At 41.3% G+C, this 18332-nt stretch overlaps 2 long non-coding RNA genes across 4 annotated transcripts in view; one reads left to right on the top strand and one right to left on the bottom strand.

The window, feature by feature from the left end:
- Window positions 1-18332, bottom strand: part of LOC147349507 (uncharacterized) — a 69207-nt gene that overhangs the window by 15678 nt on the left and 35197 nt on the right. Inside the window, exons 4-6 of one of the 3 annotated variants that reach the window (XR_015149892.1) lie at window positions 15709-16027; window positions 11822-11971; window positions 10511-11248 (exon numbers count right to left, since the gene is read on the bottom strand). This is a non-coding gene — a long non-coding RNA (uncharacterized LOC147349507). Of the gene's footprint in view, window positions 1-10510; window positions 11249-11821; window positions 11972-15708; window positions 16028-18332 lie in introns of those variants that run through there. The other 2 variants (XR_015149893.1, XR_015149895.1) reach the window with 2 other exon arrangements.
- On the top strand, window positions 950-17338 carry LOC147349508 (uncharacterized). Its single transcript, XR_015149899.1, has 2 exons — window positions 950-1696; window positions 2147-17338. It is a non-coding gene; the product is annotated as an uncharacterized LOC147349508 (long non-coding RNA).

Below are 18332 nucleotides of genomic sequence, written 5' to 3'. Positions count from 1 at the left end.
TCAATTCTTCAGTGCTCAGCTTTCTTCACAGTCCAACTCTCACATCCATGCATGACCACTGGAAAAACCACAGCCTTGACTAGATGGACCTTTGTTGGCAAAGTAATGTTTCTGCTTTTTAATATGCTGTCTAGGTTGGTCATAACTTTCCTTCCAAGGAGTAAGCGTCTTTTAATTTCTTGGCTGCAGTCACCATCTTCAGTGATTTTGGAGCCCAAAAAAATAAAGTCTGACACTGTTTCCATTGTTTCCCCATATTTCCCATGAAGTGATGGGACCAGATGCCATGATCTTAGTTTTCTGAATGTTGAGCTTTAAGCCAACTTTTTCACTCTCCTCTTTCACTTTCATCAAGAGGCTTTTTAATTCCTCTTCACTTTCTGCCATAAGGGTGGTGTCTTCTGCATATCTGAGGTTATTGATATTTCTCCCAGCAATCTTGATTCCCGCTTGTGGTTTCTTCCAGCCCAGCGTTTCTCATGATGTACTCTGCATATAAGTTAAATAGGCAGGGTGACAATATACAGCTTTGACATACTCCTTTTCCTATTTGGAACCAGTCTGTTGTTCCATGTCCAGTTCTGTTGCTTCCTGACCTGCATACAGATTTCTCAAGAGGCAGGTCAGGTGGTCTGGTATTCCCATCTCTTTCAGAATTTTCCACAGTTTATTGTGATCCACACAGTCAAAGGCTTTGGCATAGTCAGTAAAGCAGAAATAGATGTTTTTCTGGAACTCTCTTGCTTTTTCGATGATCCAGCGGATGTTGGCAATTTGGTCTCTGGTTCCTCTGCCTTTTCTAAAACCAGCTTGAACATCTGGAAGTTCACGGTTCACATATTTCTGAAGCCTGGCTTGGAGAATTTTGAGCATTACTTTACTAGCTTGTGAGATGAGTGCAATTGTGTGGTAGTCTGAGCATTGTTTGGCATTGCCTTTCTTTGGGATTGGAATGGAAACTGACCTTTTCTAGTCCTGTGGCCACTGCTAAGTTTTCCAAATTTGCTGGCATATTGAGTGCAGCACTTTCCCAGCATCATCTTTCAGATTTGAAATAGCTCAACTGGAATTTCATCGCCTCCACTAGCTTTGTTTGTAGTGATGCTTTCTAAGGCCCACTTGACTTCACACTCCAGGATGTCTGGCTCTAGGTGAGTGATCACACCATGGTGATTATCTGGGTCGTGAAGATCTTTTTTGTACAGTTCTTCTATCTATTCTTGCCACCTCTTCTTAATATCTTCTGCTTCTGTTAGGTCCATACTATTTCTGTCCTTTATCGAGCCCAACTGAAGGGTTGTGAATGAAATAGGAGGTCTGTACCTACACAGACAGGAAAGGTATATCTGCAGAAGATAATCCACAAGGATGATCCACTTCCTTCCTTCTTCCTTCCACATATACACAGAAATATGTATCTCGAACCTATATACAGAAATCTCTTTCTCGAAGAGAGATAACACAAAAATTAACTATCTTCCTTCTTTGTATCCACAGAAAAGTGTATCTGAGATGGATAATTTCAAAGGCCCCTATGCTCAGCACTCTGCTCATTATTCTATGGCAAAAATCCAAACAACCATAGACACACCTCATAGACATGTGATACCTGGATCCCGTGATGTCCACTGACAACGGTCGCAGCATGGCAAATTGACAATGCTGTGCTGTAGCATCAACGAGATGTTAAAGAAAGGTAAGTAAACCAGTGCCTTTTCCATCATCTCCAACCTCCCTGGCATGGGATGCTGTCCCATCTCTGGAGGCTGAGGTGGCTTGGGTCCCACTTTGGCTCTGGGGGTGGTTGACACAGCCTGGCACGGTGCCCTGTGTTGAACCCTATTGAAATGTCTACTGTTTCATACATTCTGGTTGGGGTCAGGGTTGTGCATGGCATCAAGGCCTCAAGGAATTTGCAGGCAAGGCTCAGCAAACCTAGTCTTCTCATGATGCTGGGATTCCTAGCTCAAGGCTCGTTCCTGACAGTGCAGCCTCCTAGCACCCAAGCACCCTCAGTAGTGTGCTGTGGACCCGGAAGGGATGAGCCTGGACCGGGTGTTTGTGTGATGCTTTAGAGGGAAAAAGTCCTGACACTCAAGGTCTTTCGTGTTTGCTCAGGCACATTCCACTCTATTTCTCTTCCCAGGAAACCAACTTTCTCTAAGGCTTTGGTTACTCCAGGAACCAAAGGGAGGCCTGAATAGTGCTGTCGTCTTGTGGGCAATTTCAGTAACTACTATTTTATCTCCGGAGTTCACTGGCACCTCAGTTCACAAGGACTCCTGCTGCTAAGTCACTTCAGTCGTGTCTGACTCTGTGTGACCCCTAGACAGCAGCCCACCAGGCTCTGCCGTCCCTGGGATTCTCCAGGCAAGAACACTGGAGTGGGTTGCCATTTCCTTCTCCAGTGCATGAAAGTGAAAAGTGAAAGTGAAGTCGCTCAGTCGTGTCCGACTCTTTGCAACCCCGTGGACTGCAGCCTACCAGGCTCCTCCATCCATGGGATTTTCCAGGCAAGAGTACTGGAGTGGGGTGCCATTGCCTTCTCCATCACAAGGACTAGGGTTATGTTAATGACAGATGCCCTGAGAAAATGTCCTGGGGCAGTACTGGAAACATAATTTCCAAACACACCCAACTTTCAGGAACCCAATTGTCAGAGGCAAGTTGTCCTGACACCCATTAAGGAAAAAAAAAAATCAAACCTCCACAGCGGGACAAGGTGCTAAGGATCCCTAATTGCTGAAGGAATGTCAGTCAAAACACAATGGTAAATCAAATGTCACAATCACGATCACCACAAATCTACAAGCAATAGATTCGGGAGAGAGCCTGGAGGAAAAGGAATGCCGCTAAGGTCTCTGTGGATAAATACGATGGCAACAGCCTGGAAAATGGACTCTCCAAAGAGGTTAAGTATAGGATCTGACATTCCCACACCTGGGCCTAGATCCTGAGAGAACCACTGGTCAAAAGGCACCCCAAGGAACACTGCAGCGCTACTTCCGGTAACCAAGACACACAACCATCAAACTCTCCAGTGAGAGGTTAAAACTTAAACATGATGTGGTACGTATATCTGGTAGACTATTTCTCATTGAAATTAGGGAATTAGGACATTGGGAGCCACAGGGATGGACCTTGAAGGATTCTACACAAAGGAAATCAGTCAGGCAGAGGAAAACTATGGTATATGAGGTATGTTCCAGGAAAAACAAATATAAACATACGAGGCAACATATTTACAATTCAAAAAGAGACTCAGAATCCAAAGTCAAACACAGTGTTCAAGAAAAAAAAAGACAATCAATGAAGGGCCTTGAATGAATTAGAAGTTCCGTACCTACACAGACAAGAAATGCGTGTCTGTAACAGATAATCCATGAGGATTATCCTCGTCCTTCCTTTATTCTACATGTTCACAGGAATCTGTATTTCCAACCTATACACAGAAATCTCTAAGAGACACACCTCAAAAATTAAGTGTCTTCCTTCTTTGTATACACAAAAAGGTGTATCTGGGATACATAATCCGCAAGGACCTGATGCTCAGCACTCTGCTTGACATTCCATGGCAAAAATCAAAAAAGAATAGGGATACCGCATGATGATTAAATACCTAATCGGGAGCTGTATACTGACAAAAATCACAACACTTTAAATTGACTATACTGCAAGGTAGCATCTGGAAAATGTTAAAGAAAAAGAAAGAATAGCAGTTCCTACTGTATGACCACCCCCCCACCCAACCTCCCTGACATGGGATGCTGAGCAGGCTTGGGTCCCACTGCTGAATCAGGGTGGGGTCGATACAGCCTGGCAGGGAACCCTTCACTGAACCCTTTTGAAAGGGCTACAGGGTGCTCTATTTGGCTAGGACAAGAGTCCACGTGGCATTTAAGCCCCGAGGAATTTCAAGGCAAAATTCAGCTAGCCTCAACCTCCCCTGGTGCTGGGGAACCCCGTCCAAGCCTCCTTCCTGAGTGCAGCCTCCTAGTACCTAAGCACCCTCAGCAGTGTACTGTGGACCCTGAAGGGATTAGTCTGGACACAGTGTTTGTGTGAGGCTTTAGGGGGAAAAAGTAGTGAGACTCAAGCACTTTCCTATTTGCTCAGGCACATTCCACTCCTTCTCACAGCCCCGGAAGCCAACTTGCCCTAAGGCTCTGGTTGCCCCCAGGAACCAAGGTGGGTCTGAATAAGTGCTGCCATTTTGTGAACATTTCCTGGAACTACAACTTGATCACTCTTGCTCACAGGCTTCTCAGTTCCCAAGGCCTGGGGTTCTGTGAATGATAGCCACCCTCAGGAAATGTCCTGTGGCCGGCACCAGAGAAATAAATTCCAAACACAGCCGACTTTCAGGAAGCTGAACCAAAGCTAAATTGTCCTCACACCCTTTAAGGAAAAAAAAAAAGGGACAATACAAACCCAAACTTCCCCCACCATACAAGATGCTCAACATTCCTAATTGCTGCAGAAATGCCAATCAAAAAGACGATGGGAAATTAAATCCTACCACTCCCAATGGCCAACAATTAATATGGGATGGAGTCTGGGGGACAAAGAATTGCCCTAAGCTCTCAGTGGGAATATACATCAGCAGCAGCCAGTATCATGGCCAGTCTCCAAATGCCTGGAAAAAAAAAAAAAAACAATCAAGTCCTACTAAACTGAGGATCCGACATTCCCCCACTTTGGCCTGTATCCTGAGAAAACCATCCATCCAAAGGCACAAGCACCCCAACAAACCTCCAGCACGACTTCCAGTAGTTGAGATACACAACCACAAAATCTCCAACAAGAAGTTAAAGCTTAAACAAGAAGTGTACATATATACAGCAGACTATTTCTCACTCATTAAAAATCACCACTGAAATTAGGGAATTAGGACACTGGGAGCTACATGGATGGACCTTGAAGGATCATACACTAAGGTGAGTCAGTCAGGCAGAGGAAGACTATGGTATATGAGGTACACTCCCAGCAAAACAAATACAAACATACAAGGCAACATATTTACAGTCCAAAAAGAGACTCTGAGAATCCAAAGTCAAACAGTCTTCAAGAAAAAAACAGTAAGTAAAGGGCCTTGAATGAATTAGGAGTCCTGTCCAATCCCAAAGAAAGGCAATGCCAAAGAATGCTCAAACTACCGCACGATTGCACTTATCTCACACGCTAGTAAAGTAATGCTCAAAATTCTCCAAGCCAGGCTTCAGCAATATGTGAACCATGAACTTCCTGATGTTCAAGCTGGTTTTAGAAAAGGCAGAGGAACCAGAGATCAAATTGCCAACATTTGCTGGATCATCAAAAAAGCAAGAGAGTTCCAGAAAAACATCTATTTCTGCTTTATTGACTATGCCAAAGCCTTTGACTGTGTGGATCACAATAAACTGTGGAAAATTCTGAAAGAGATGGGAATACCAGACCACCTGACCTGCCTCTTGAGAAATCTGTATGCAGGTCAGGAAGCAACAGTTAGAACTGGACATGGAACAACAGACTGGTTCCAAATAGGAAAAGGAGTACGTCAAGGCTGTATATTGTCACCCTGCTTATTTAACTTATATGCAGAGTACATCATGAGAAATGCTGGACTGGAAGAAACACAAGCTGGAATCAAGATTGCCGGGAGAAATATCAATAACCTCAGATATGCAGAAGACACCACCCTTATGGCAGAAAGTGAAGAGGAACTGAAAAGCCTCTTGATGAAAGTGAAAGAGGAGAGTGAAAAAGTTGGCTTAAAGCTCAACATTCAGAAAACGAAGATCATGGCATCCGGTCCCATCATTTCATGGGAAATAGATGGGGAAACAGTGGAAACAGTGTCACACTTTATTTTTCTGGGCTCCAAAATCACTGCAGATGGTGACTGCAGCCATGAAATTAAAAGACGCTTACTCCTTGGAAGGAAAGTTATGACCAACCTAGATAGCATATTCAAAAGCAGAGACATTACTTTGCCAACAAAGGTCCGGCTAGTCAAGGCTATGGTTTTTCCTGTGGTCATGTATGGATGTGAGAGTTGGACAGTGAAGAAGGCTGGGCGCTGAAGAACTGATGCTTTTGAACTGTGGTGTTGGAGAAGACTCTTGAGAGTCCCTTGGACTGCAAGGAGATCCAACCAGTCCATTCTGAAGGAGATCAGCCCTGGGATTTCTTTGGAAGGAATGATGCTGAAGCTGAAACTCCAGTACTTTGGCCGCCTCATACTAAGAGCTGACTCATTGGAAAAGACTCTGATGCTGGGAGGGATTGGGGGCAGGAGGAGAAGGGGACGACAGAGGATGAGATGGCTGGATGGCATCACTGACTCGATGGACGTGAGTCTGAGTGAACTCCGTGAGTTGGTGATGGACAGGGAGGCCTGGCGTGCTGCGATTCATGGGGTCGCAAAGAGTCAGACACGACTGAGCGACTGAACTGAACTGAACTGCACCTACATAGACAAGAAATGTTGTAATAGATAATCCATGAGGATTATCCTTGTCCTTCCTTCATTCTACATGTACACAGGAATCTGTATCTCCAACCTATACACAGAAATCTCTAAGAGACATACCTCAAAAATTAAGTGTTTTCTTTCTTTGTATGCACAAAAAAGTGTATCTGGGATACATAATCTACAAGGACCTGATGCTCAGCATTCTGCTTGACATTCTGTGGCCAAAATAAAAAAAGAATAGAGATACCACATGATGATTAAATACCTGATCAGTGAGCTGTATACTGACAAAAGTCACAACACTTCAAATTGACTATACTGCAAGGTAGTGTCTGGAAAATGTTAAAGGAAAGAGTATCAGTTCCTACTCTATGATCCCCAACCTCCCTGACTTGGGATGCTATCCCATCCTTGGAGGCTGAGCAGGCTTCTGTCCGACTCCTGGAATGTGTGGCAGAGCCTGGAATGTGGAATGACAACTGCCCTGAGGAAATGTCCAGGACAGATTACTGGAGAAAAATTCGAAACACAGCTGACTTTCAGGAAACCAACTGCCAAAGGTAAATTGTGTTCATACCCTTTAAGGCAAAAAAAACCAAAAAACAAAAACAAAAGCAAATCTCCACCACAGGACATGATGCTAATATTCCCTAAATGCTGGAGGAATGTCAATCAAAATGACAATGGAAAATCAAATTTCACCACTCACAATGGCCATCATCACAAGTCTACAAAAAATAAATTTGGGAGAGAGCCTGGAGGAAAAAGAATCATCCTAAGCTGTTGGTGGGAAGATGCAATGGCATCAGCCAGTATAATGCACAGTCTTTGAATGACTGGAAAAAAACTATCAAGGGGGACTAAACCTAGGATTTGGGAAAAGCCTATATCCTGAGAAAACCACGTGGTTGTGTTAAACACTGCACTGTGATTTGAAAACATATACTTGATATATAGCTACAAACACAGTAGAAAATCAAGAAGAAAAGCCTAGCAAAATGAAAATAGGATATTTCTTACAACAGAAGATCTGAGAAGTTTCCTTGCATGAGATTATTTAAAAAAAAACAAACTAGATTTACTGCTTTAATCTATATTTCAAAAAGAACTAGTCAAATGAGGCCAATTAATCTACCAGCAGGATAACAACAAGATAAATATGGATAAGAAAGCAGGTGAAGACATTTTACCAGACACATTTTATGACATTGTGATAATTAATACCATTAAAAAATATCGACAATTTTTGATGATTTTCTTTAAAGAATGAATCAAAAGGAGTTTACTCTGAAGAGTAATTTCCATATTTTATATGTGCCAATATTTTCCTGCATGAAATATGGAAAATTTCATATTTCATGCAGGAAAATTTCATACTTCATGCAGGAAAATCTGTGCCCATAATTTCCTTTGTGAAATATGGCAAATTTCATATTCCATGCAGGAAAATCTCTGCTCATTATTTCCTGTATGAAATATGGAAAATTCTGATTGAAATTATACTATTTTCAGGAAAATGAATCTACATATTCTCATACTAAGGCAAGGTTGCCAGAAACACACAGAAAATGGCCATAAGAAATCACATTTGTGTAGAATCTAAAATATGAGACAAATGAACCTACCTATGAAACAGAGATGGAGAAGGAAATGGCAACCCACTCCAGTACTCTCGTCTAGAAAATTCCATGGATGGAGGAGCCTGGTAGGCTACAGTCCATGGGGTCGCAAAGAATCAGCCACAACTAAGCAACTAACACACACACACACACATGAAACAGAGAGAGACTCACAAATTTAGGAGCTAGTGGTTGCCAGTGGGGATTTGGTTGTAGGCGTTGCCAGACTGGGGTAGAGGTTAAGAGATAAAATCACTATCTGAAATGTAAGAAAATAATAGGATATAGTATGCAGTGGAGAGAAATATAGCCATAATTTTGTAATATCTTTAAATGGATAATATTCCATTAAAATACTGAATCACTATGTTGTATCCCATACTTCAGTGGAAAAAGAAATAGTGGACTGATAACTACAAACACAAAAAATAATCAAGAATGAAGGTTAGCAAAATAATGGGAAAATTTTAGGAATAGAAATTCCCATCAGGAAATTAATTTGGATGAGATTACTAAAAATGTCCATTGATTCATCCACGAGAATGAACAACATGGAGGATCTTGAAAAAATAAAACACAGAAGTGCCTTAGGAAACAGCAGTCATGTGCCTGGGCATAGAGTCAGGGAGAAGCAACATTTTCAAAGACAGGGGTACCCATGCCATCCCTGCCAGACTGGTTTTCATAGCAAGGACACTGCTGCAACCTAAGTGTTCAAGGACACAGAAATGAATAAAGAAAATGGGATATATATACACACAATGGTTTATTAATCAGCCAGAAGGAAGAATGAAACAATGCCATGTTCAGGCACAGGGAAGAAGGTAGAGATGATCATAGTAAGTGAAATAAGAGAGACAGGGAGTGACAAATACAAAACAGATGATCTCAACGAACACCCTAGTGGTGGTCATCGGAAAAGGATTCAAAACAGGGCCGAGTTACAAGAAGCCAGTCTTGAGAGGTAAGTTGAATTCACCCTTGAAAACAAATCACCTGAAAACAGGTCAATATCACTAAATATTAGAAATGCAAATTGAAACCCCAGGAAGGTATCACCTCACAGAAGGCAGAATGGCCATTGTCAGAAACTCAACAAACAATAAATGCTGATGAAGATGTGGAGAAAAGAGAATGTTCCTCCCCTGATGCCAGAAATATAAACTGGTAACAGACACTGTGAAGGGTTGAGCAAGGGTTATTAAAATAAAGAAAATGAGAATGAAGTTAGAATACTTCTCTAACACAACACATGAAATTAACTTCAAATAAGAGAGATCTAAAGTTCAGGAGAGATTCTATGAGAGTCTTAAGGAAAACATAGGCAGGACACGTGATGATAAAAACTGCAACGTCTTTTTTAATCTATCTCACAGAGCAATGAAAAAGAAACCAAAAATAGGAAAACGTGACCTACTTCAATTTAAAAGCAGGTGCCCAGCAAAAGCAATCCAGAATGGAAAGAAATATGTGCAAACCAAGATACCCACAAGGAATTCATCTCCAAAACCAATAAACAGCTCATAATTTTGTAATATTTAAATAGAATTTAGGGCTTCCCAGGTAGTGTTAGTGGTAAAGAACCCACCTGCCAGTGCAGGAGACATAAGAGATGTGGGTTCGATCCCTGGGTCAGGACAATCCCATGGAGGAGGGCATTGCAATCCACTCCAGTATTCTTGCCTGCAGAATCCCATGGACAGAGGAGCCTGGCGGGCTACAGACCACAGCGTCACAGAGTCAGACACGACTGAACGACTAAACAATAGCATGTGTATATACATGTTTCTAGGCACACACGCGTGCATAAATGGAGTTATTTGGTAAAAATACTGAATCATTATGTTGTAACTGCAAACAGATAGAGTTATGTTAATCAACTGATTTAAATAAAAAAAAAATACTTGATGGATAGCTACAAACACAAAAGAAAATAAAGAAGAAAAAAGTAGCAAAATGAAAGTGGAAAATTCTTAACAATAGAAGATCCAATCAAGAAATTAATTTGAATGAGATTACTAAAACTGACAGAAGCTAGATTGACCCTTTTAATCATTGCTTCAGGAAGAACTAATTATTCGAAGCAATCCAATTAATTTATCAACGAAACAAATATGCCAAAAGGCCAGGATAAACCCACATTTTACCAAGCCCACATTGTGATAATTAGTACCATTATAAAATATGAATTTTTTGACTATTTTCTTTAGAGAATGATTCAAAAGGAGTTCATTCTAAAAATGTATTTCCCATATTTTTATATGTGCCCAGATTTTCCTGTATGAAATATGGAAAACTCCAAATTCCATGCAGGAAAATGTGTGCCCAGATGGAAAACTCCAAGTTCCATGCAGGAATATCTCCATTCATGTTTTCCTGTATGAAACATGGCAACTTTAATATTTCTTGTAGGAAAATCTGCGACCATATTTCCTGTATGAATATGGAAAATTCTAATTGAAATAATGCTATTTTGAGGAAAATGAAACTACGTATTCTCATACTAAGCCAAATTTCTCAGAAAGACACAGGCAACTACTATATGAAATAATATTTATGTTGAATCTAAATTATTACACAGATGAACTTATCTATGAAACAGAAAGAGACCCACAATTATAGAAATTGATTGATGCCTGTGGGGATTTGTCTATGTGAGTTGCCAGACTGGGATACAGGTTAAGAGATAAAAACACTATAAATAATGTAAGTAAACTAATAGCATATAATAGTATGCAGCAGAGGAAAATATAGCCATGACTTTGCAATATATTTAAATGAAGTATATTCCATTAAAATACTGAATCACTATGTTGTAACCCAAAGCAAATATAGTAGTATCAATCAACTGTAGTTCAATTGGAAAAGAAATAATGGATGGATAGCTTCAAACACAAAACATATTCAAGAAGAAACATTAGCAAAATTCAAATGGGAAAGTTTTAAAAATAAAGATCCCACCTAGAAATTAATCTGGAGATTATTAAAAATGTCCATGGTTCATCCACTAGAAAAAAACAACATGGAGGTTCCTTAAAACTAAAAATAGAAGTGCATTCAGAAACAGCAGTCACATGCCTGGGCATACAGTCAGGGAGAAGTGACATTTTCAGAGACAAGGGTACCCATGCCATCCCGGGCTGACTGGCCTCCATAGCAAAGACACTGCTGCAACCTAAGTGTGGAGGACACAGAAATGAACAAAGAAAATGGGATACACACACAATGCTATATGACTCAGCCATAAAACGCAATGAAACAATGGGATCTTCAGGCACAGGGAAGAAGGTAGAGATGATCATAGCAGCTGAAGACAGACAGTGAGCAACAAATGTAATATGATATCACTTCTAAGTGGAATCTAACAATGGATACGTATGAGCTCCTTGAGCAAAGATACACAGTTCACAGACTTAGAAAAAAAAACTTACTGTTAGCAGAGAAGAAATGTATTGGGCCCATAGAAAAGAGCTACTTGAACTAACATATGCACACTACCATTTAGAAAATAAATCACAAGGACCCACTGGGTAACAAAAGGAATGATACTCCACTCTCTGTAGTAACATATACAGGAATAGAATCCAAAATGCAACATGTACACATCTATGTATGAATGAATCAAGTTGCTATGAATTAAAAAAAAAACACCCACTGAATTGTAATTCACCCATATGCTCAAGTTCAAATAACTGGATAAACAGAATAAATATAGAAACACACGCTGTTCCCCTCATCCCATGGTTACCTTGGCTGGTATCACATCTCTGGAGACTGGGCAGGCTTGGGGGCTCACAGCTGGATTGCTGTGGGCTCAGGGTCCTGGGAGGATGTGGCAGCCCGGTGACCCCACGATGTTCCTGGAGTGCCTCTTGCCATCTGCAGGAGTTCTCAGTCTCTAGATACAGGTGAAGTAAATTAAGAGATTTGAATTAACATAGACACACTTATATGTATCAAATAGATGATAGGGAAACTACCTACTGAATAGCAGATGGAAGTTTACTGAACACTGTAATCACCTAGGCTAAACCTAGGATCTCATGTTCTCACACTTGGGCCTATATGCTGAGCAAACCATCAGTCAAAAGGTACATGAACCCCATCGAACACTGCAGGACTACTTCCAATAGCCAAGCCATACAACCAGCAAAATCTCCACTGAGATTAAAGCTTAAGCAAGATGTCATACATATATATGGTAGACTATTTCTCACTCCTAAAACACAGCCACTGAAATTAGGGAATTATGACACTGGTAGCCACAGGGATGGACCTTGAAGGATCATGCACCAAGGGAAGTCAGTCAGGCAAAGGAAGATGATGGTATATGAGATATCTTCCAGGAAAAATAAAAATAGACATAGAAGGCAACAAATTTACAACCTAAAGAGGGACTCTGAGAATTCAAAGTCAAACAAAGGGTTCCAGAAACAAAAAAATTGAAGGGTCTGGAATGAATTAGGAGGTAAGTACCTACACAGATAAGAAATCTGTATCTGTAATAGATAATCCACAAGGATTACCCTCTTTCTTCCTATTTTCCTTCCTTCCACATATACACAGATCCGTATCTCTAACCTATACAAAGAAATTGTTATCTCTGAGAGAATTCACAAAAATGATCTACTACCTTCCTTCTTTGTATCACAGAAGTGTATCTGAGATAGATATTCCACAAGGACCTGATGCTCAGCACTTTGCTTGAACTTCTATGGCAAAGGTTAAAAAAAAAAAAAAGATACCTCACAGATACATAATACTGAGTCAGGCAGCTGTACACTGACAATAGTCACAAACTGCACATCAACTATTCTGCAAAGTAGCATTGGCAAAAGGTTAAAGCACAGGAAAGAAACGGAGTGCCTGCTCTCTTATCTACCTCCCTGACTTGGGATGCAATCCCATCCCTGGAGGCTGAGCAGGCTGGGGTCCCATTCCCAGACTGGGGTGGGGTTGACACAGCCTGGCACAGTGCCCTTTGTTGAACCATTTTTAAAGGCCCACTGTCTGCTACATTCTGGCTAGGACCAGAGTCCCACATGGTATGAAGGCCTCCAGGAATTTGAAGGCAAGATTCAGCTAACCTCGACCTTTCCTGACACTGGGGTTCCCAGCTCAAGCCTCCTTCCTGAGAGGGCAGCTTCCTAGGCACCTAAGCACCCTCAGCAGTATGCTCTGGACCTGGAAGGCATTAATCTGGACGGGATGCGTGTATGAGGCTTTCAGGGGACGAAGTAGTGAGTCTCAAGCCCTTTCCTGCTTGCTCAGTCACATTCCACTCTATTTCACAGCCCAGGAAGCCAATGGGCCCTAAGGATCTGGTTGCCCCAGGTACCAATGCTGGGCAGGCAAAAGTGCTGCTTTCTTGTGGACATTTTCTGTAATTACAACTTGATGATGGGCACACACAGGCACCTCAGTTCACAAGGGTTGAGGTTCTGTTCATGATAGCTGCCCTCAGGAAATGCCTTGGGGCAGGTATTGGAGAAATATATTCCCAAAACAGCCAACTGTCAGAAAGCCAAATGCCAAAGGTAAATTGTCCTCACACCCTTTAAAGAAAAAACAAAACAAACAAACAAACAAAAACACAAAATCAAACCTCCACTGCAAGACAAGATGCTCAGCATCCCTAATGGCTGCAGGAATGCCAATCAAAACCACAATGTAAATCAGATCCCACCAATCACAATGGCCATTGTCAAAATTTGACAAACTATAAATACGGGAGACAGCATGGAAGGAAAAGAATCCCCTAAGCTGTAGGTGGAAATATACACTGACTACAACCAGTATATGGACAGTCTCTGAATGTTCACAAAAAAAGCTATCAAGAGGGCTAAGGTGGAAAAAGTGATGCTATCAAGAGGGGTGTGTGTGTGATACTTTAGGAGGAAAAAGCAGTGAGACACAAGCCCTTCAGTGGTTGCTCAGGCACATTCCACTCTTTTTCACAGCACAGGAAGCTGACTTCCCGAAGCTTCTGCTTGCTCCAAGAACTAGAGGTGGGCATCAAAAGTGCTGCCGCCTTGTGGACATTTCCTGTAACTACAACTGATCACCGAAGCTTACTGGCACCTCTAATTCACAAGGGCTGGGCGGCTGCTCTTGACTGCTGCCCTCAGGAAATGTCCTGTGGCGGGTACTGCAAGATTAAGTCCCAAACACAAAACAACTTCCAGGAAGCCAGCTGCCACAGGTCTATTTTCCTACACCCTTAAAGGGTAAAAAAACCCAACAAACCCCATACCTCCACTTAGGACAGGATGTATGCTCAGCATCCTTAATCATTACAGGAGGAAAGCCAATCAAACTGACAAAGAGAAATTAAATCCCACCAGTCAGAATGGCCATCCTCAAGTGTACAAACAATAAATGCAGGAGTGAGTTTGGAGTAATGGGAAAACTCCTACACTGTCAGTGGGAACGTACACTGGCAACAACCACAAAAAAGGACAATGTCGGCATGCCTGAATAAAAGCTATCAAGACACTAAGCCTAGGATCTGACATTATCACAGCTGGGCTTATAGAAATATAGAAAATTCTACTTTCATATATGAAATATACAACTATTTTCAGCTATGATATAGAAAATTCTATTTTCATATATAAAATTTTCACCTATCTTTTCATTTATGAAATATATAAAATTCTGTTTTGCATATGAAATATGCACCTATATTTTCACCTATGATATAGGAAATTCTCTATTCATATATGAAATTTGCACCTATATGTATATCTGTGAAATATAGAAAATTCTCTATTCATATATTAAATATACACATATATTTTGCTGTGTGAAATGTGAAAAATGCTTTCATATATGAAAAATGCATCTATATTTTCATCTATGAAATACAAAAAATTCTATTTCTATGTATGACACACACCCATATTTTCATATGAGAAATATGGAAAATTCTATGTTCATATATGAAACATGCACCCATAGTGTCATATATGAAGTATAAAAATCTTATTTTTATATGAAATATGCACCCAAAGCTTCATATATGAAATATCAAAAATTCTTTTTCATATATGAAATATGTACCCATGTTTTCATACATGACATAAAGTTCTATTTTCATCCTTGAAATATGCACTGATGACTTATACATGACAGAAAATTCTATTTTCATATGTGAAATGTGCATCCATGTTTCCATATATGAAATATGGAAAATTCCATTTTCATCCATGAAATATACACCCATGTTTTCATATATAAAATTTTGAAAATTCCATTTTCACCCATGAATTACACACCCATCTTTTTATACATGAAAAGTCATGCCTACTTTGGTATAAGAAATACAGAAAATTCTATTTTCTTATATGAAATATGCACGTTTTTCATATACGAAATATAGAAAATTGAATTTTCATTCATTAAATTTTCACCTGTGTGTTCATATAGGATATACTGTTGTTTAGTCACTTAGTCATGTCTGACCCTTTGCGACCCTATGGACTGCAGCACGCTAGGTTTCCCTGTCCTTCACCATCTCCTGGAGCTTGCTCAAACTCATGTCCATTAAGTCGGCGATGCCATCCAACCATCTCATTCTGTACATGAATAATAGATGCCATCCAACAATCTCGTCCTCAGACATGAAATATTCACCTGACTTGGGCTTCCATCCCAATTTTGGAGCTTCAGCAGGTTGTCTTCATGGCTGGACTGTGATGGGGTTGAATCGACCAGGCTGGTTGCTCTTCATTAAGGCCCCTCTTAAATCTGTACTTTCTGGTTTGATGTGGCAGGGACCACAGTTCCTAGGGCACACAATTGATGGTGTCCTGACACTTTGGCCTCAATGACCTTGGAGAAGTCACCTAGCTTCCACATCTTCTGGTGCTGGGGTCCCCTGGTCAAGTCTTCTTCCTGAGAGTGCAGCCTCCTAGGCATCTCATCAGGGTGCTGTGGTCAGGTTGGGATTAGTCTGCAGGAAAGGGGTGAAGCTTTAGAGGGAACAAGTATTGAGACTAAGCCCTTGGGTGTTTGTTCAGGCACATTCCACTCTAATTCACAGCCTAGGAAGCCGACACTTCCTTAGGCTCTGGTTGCCTGAGGAATCATTTGGGTGTGGAAAAGTGCTGCCGCCTTGTGGACATTTTTTGTAACTACAACTTGACCACCTGCGCTTACCATTACCTCGGATTCACCAGACCTCGGGGGCTGTTAATGACAGCTGCCTTCAGGAAAGGTCCTGGAGTGAGTATTGCAGAAAAATTACAAACCCGACTGACTTTCAAAAAAGTCAACTACAACTGGTAAATTTTCCTCACAACCATGAAGGAGAAAAATAAACAAACTTACTGCCACAGGACAAGATGCTGAGCATCCCTAATTATTACAGGAAAAATGCCAACCAAAATGACAATGAGAAACCAAATCTCACCAGATTGGCCACCCTCACAAGTCTACAAAAAATAAATGTGAGCTAAGCCTACCATCTGACATTCCCACACCTGGGCCTATATCCCAAGAAAACCATCTTTCAAGAAGCCACGTGCACCCCAGTGTTCACTTCAGCACTAGTTAAAGCAGCCTGAACAAAGACCCAGCAAAATGTCCACTTTTAGATTGAAGCCTAAAAAGAATGATATGGTATATTCAGAAAATGAACTTAGCCATGAAGAACAACTGCTGAAATCATGAAATTATGTCTCTGGTAGCCACAGGGATAGATCTTGGAGGATCATACACTAAGTGAAGTCAGCCAGACAAAGGAAGACTATGATGTTCCTTCTAGGCAAAATGAGATACAAAGGAATTCAATTACAACATAAAGAGAGACTGTGAGAATTCAACACAAAGAATTCCAATAAATAAATAAGTAAATAAATAAAACCAAAGGGCCAGGGATGAATTAGGAAGTCAGGATTAACATAAACACAGAAATGTGTATCTGTAGTAGATAACCCACAAGGATTACCCCCTTCCACAGAAATATGTATCTTCCTTCCACAGAAATCTGTATCTCTGCCATATCCACAGAACTCTGTATATGTAACAGATACTCCACAAGGACATGGTATTCAGCACAGGGAACTTGGCTCCACCTTCTGCAATAACGTCTACAGCAGATGAATCCAAAAAGAATGCATATGCTTTACGTACATGTCATAACTCAATCAGGTGGCTGGATTCTGACAACAGGCACAGCACTGCACACAATGACTGTACTCCAGCATGCCACAGGCATGAAATTTAAAAAAAGAATAAAAAAAGAAAAGCCTTGTCTAGTTTATTCCTGCCGACTTCCTGACCCTGGCTGCTATCCCATTGCTGCAGCCTGAGCAGGCTTTGGTCCAAAGGCTGCACTGGGGTGGGGCTGAAACCACCAGACAGGGTGCCCTTAACTGAGCCCCCTCTTAAACGTGTATATTCTGGTTTGCTCTGACATGGATCATAGTCCCTAGTGCACCCAAGGATGTGACAATCATATGGCCTCAAGGACCTTGGAAATGCCACCTAGCTTTCAGTTCTGGTGCTGGGGTTCACAGCTTAAGCCTCCTTCTTGAGAGTGCAGCCTCCTAGCACCTCAGCAGGGATGTCCCAGCTGGGATGAGTCTGGAGGAAACAGGTAAAGCTTTAGGGGGAACAAGTAGTGAGACACAAGCCCTTGGGAGTTTGCTCAGGCACATTCCACTCCAGTTCACAGCCTAGGAAGCCAACTTTTTCTTAGATTCTAGTTGTCCCAAGAACCAGAGTTGGGAATGAAAATCTGTTGCCACTGTGTGGACATTTTCTGTAACTACAACCTGACCACCTGTGCTTACCCGCCAGGCTACTCTGAACATGGGATTGCCCAGACAAGAATACTGGAGTGGGTTGCCATTCCTTTCTCCAGGGAATCTTCCCGACCCAGGGACTGAACCCGGGTCTTCTACATTGCAGGCAGATTCTTTACCATCTGAGTCACCAGGAAGCCCGAACTGTGCTTACTGATACCTCCAATTCACAAGACCCTGGGGGCTATCAGTGACAGTTGCCCTCAGGAAAGGTCCTCGGGAGAATATCCCAGAAATAAATTAGAAGCACAACCCATTATCAAAACGTTAAGTCCAATAGGTATAGTTTCCTCACAATGATAACGAGGAGAAACAACAAAAAACCATACCTTCACAGGACAAGATGCTCAGCATCCTAATTATTACAAGAGGAATGCCAATCAAAATGACAATGAGAAATCAAATCCCATCAGTCAGAATGATCACTCTAACAAAAGATGAATATTATGT

This window comes from Bos grunniens, chromosome 21, assembly GCF_055505025.1.
Source record: "Bos grunniens cultivar Pamir isolate PY7600 chromosome 21, Bosgru_T2T1.0, whole genome shotgun sequence".
In the NCBI taxonomy this organism is placed as follows: domain Eukaryota; kingdom Metazoa; phylum Chordata; class Mammalia; order Artiodactyla; family Bovidae; genus Bos; species Bos grunniens.
This window is presented reverse-complemented; position numbering and strand designations above follow the sequence as displayed.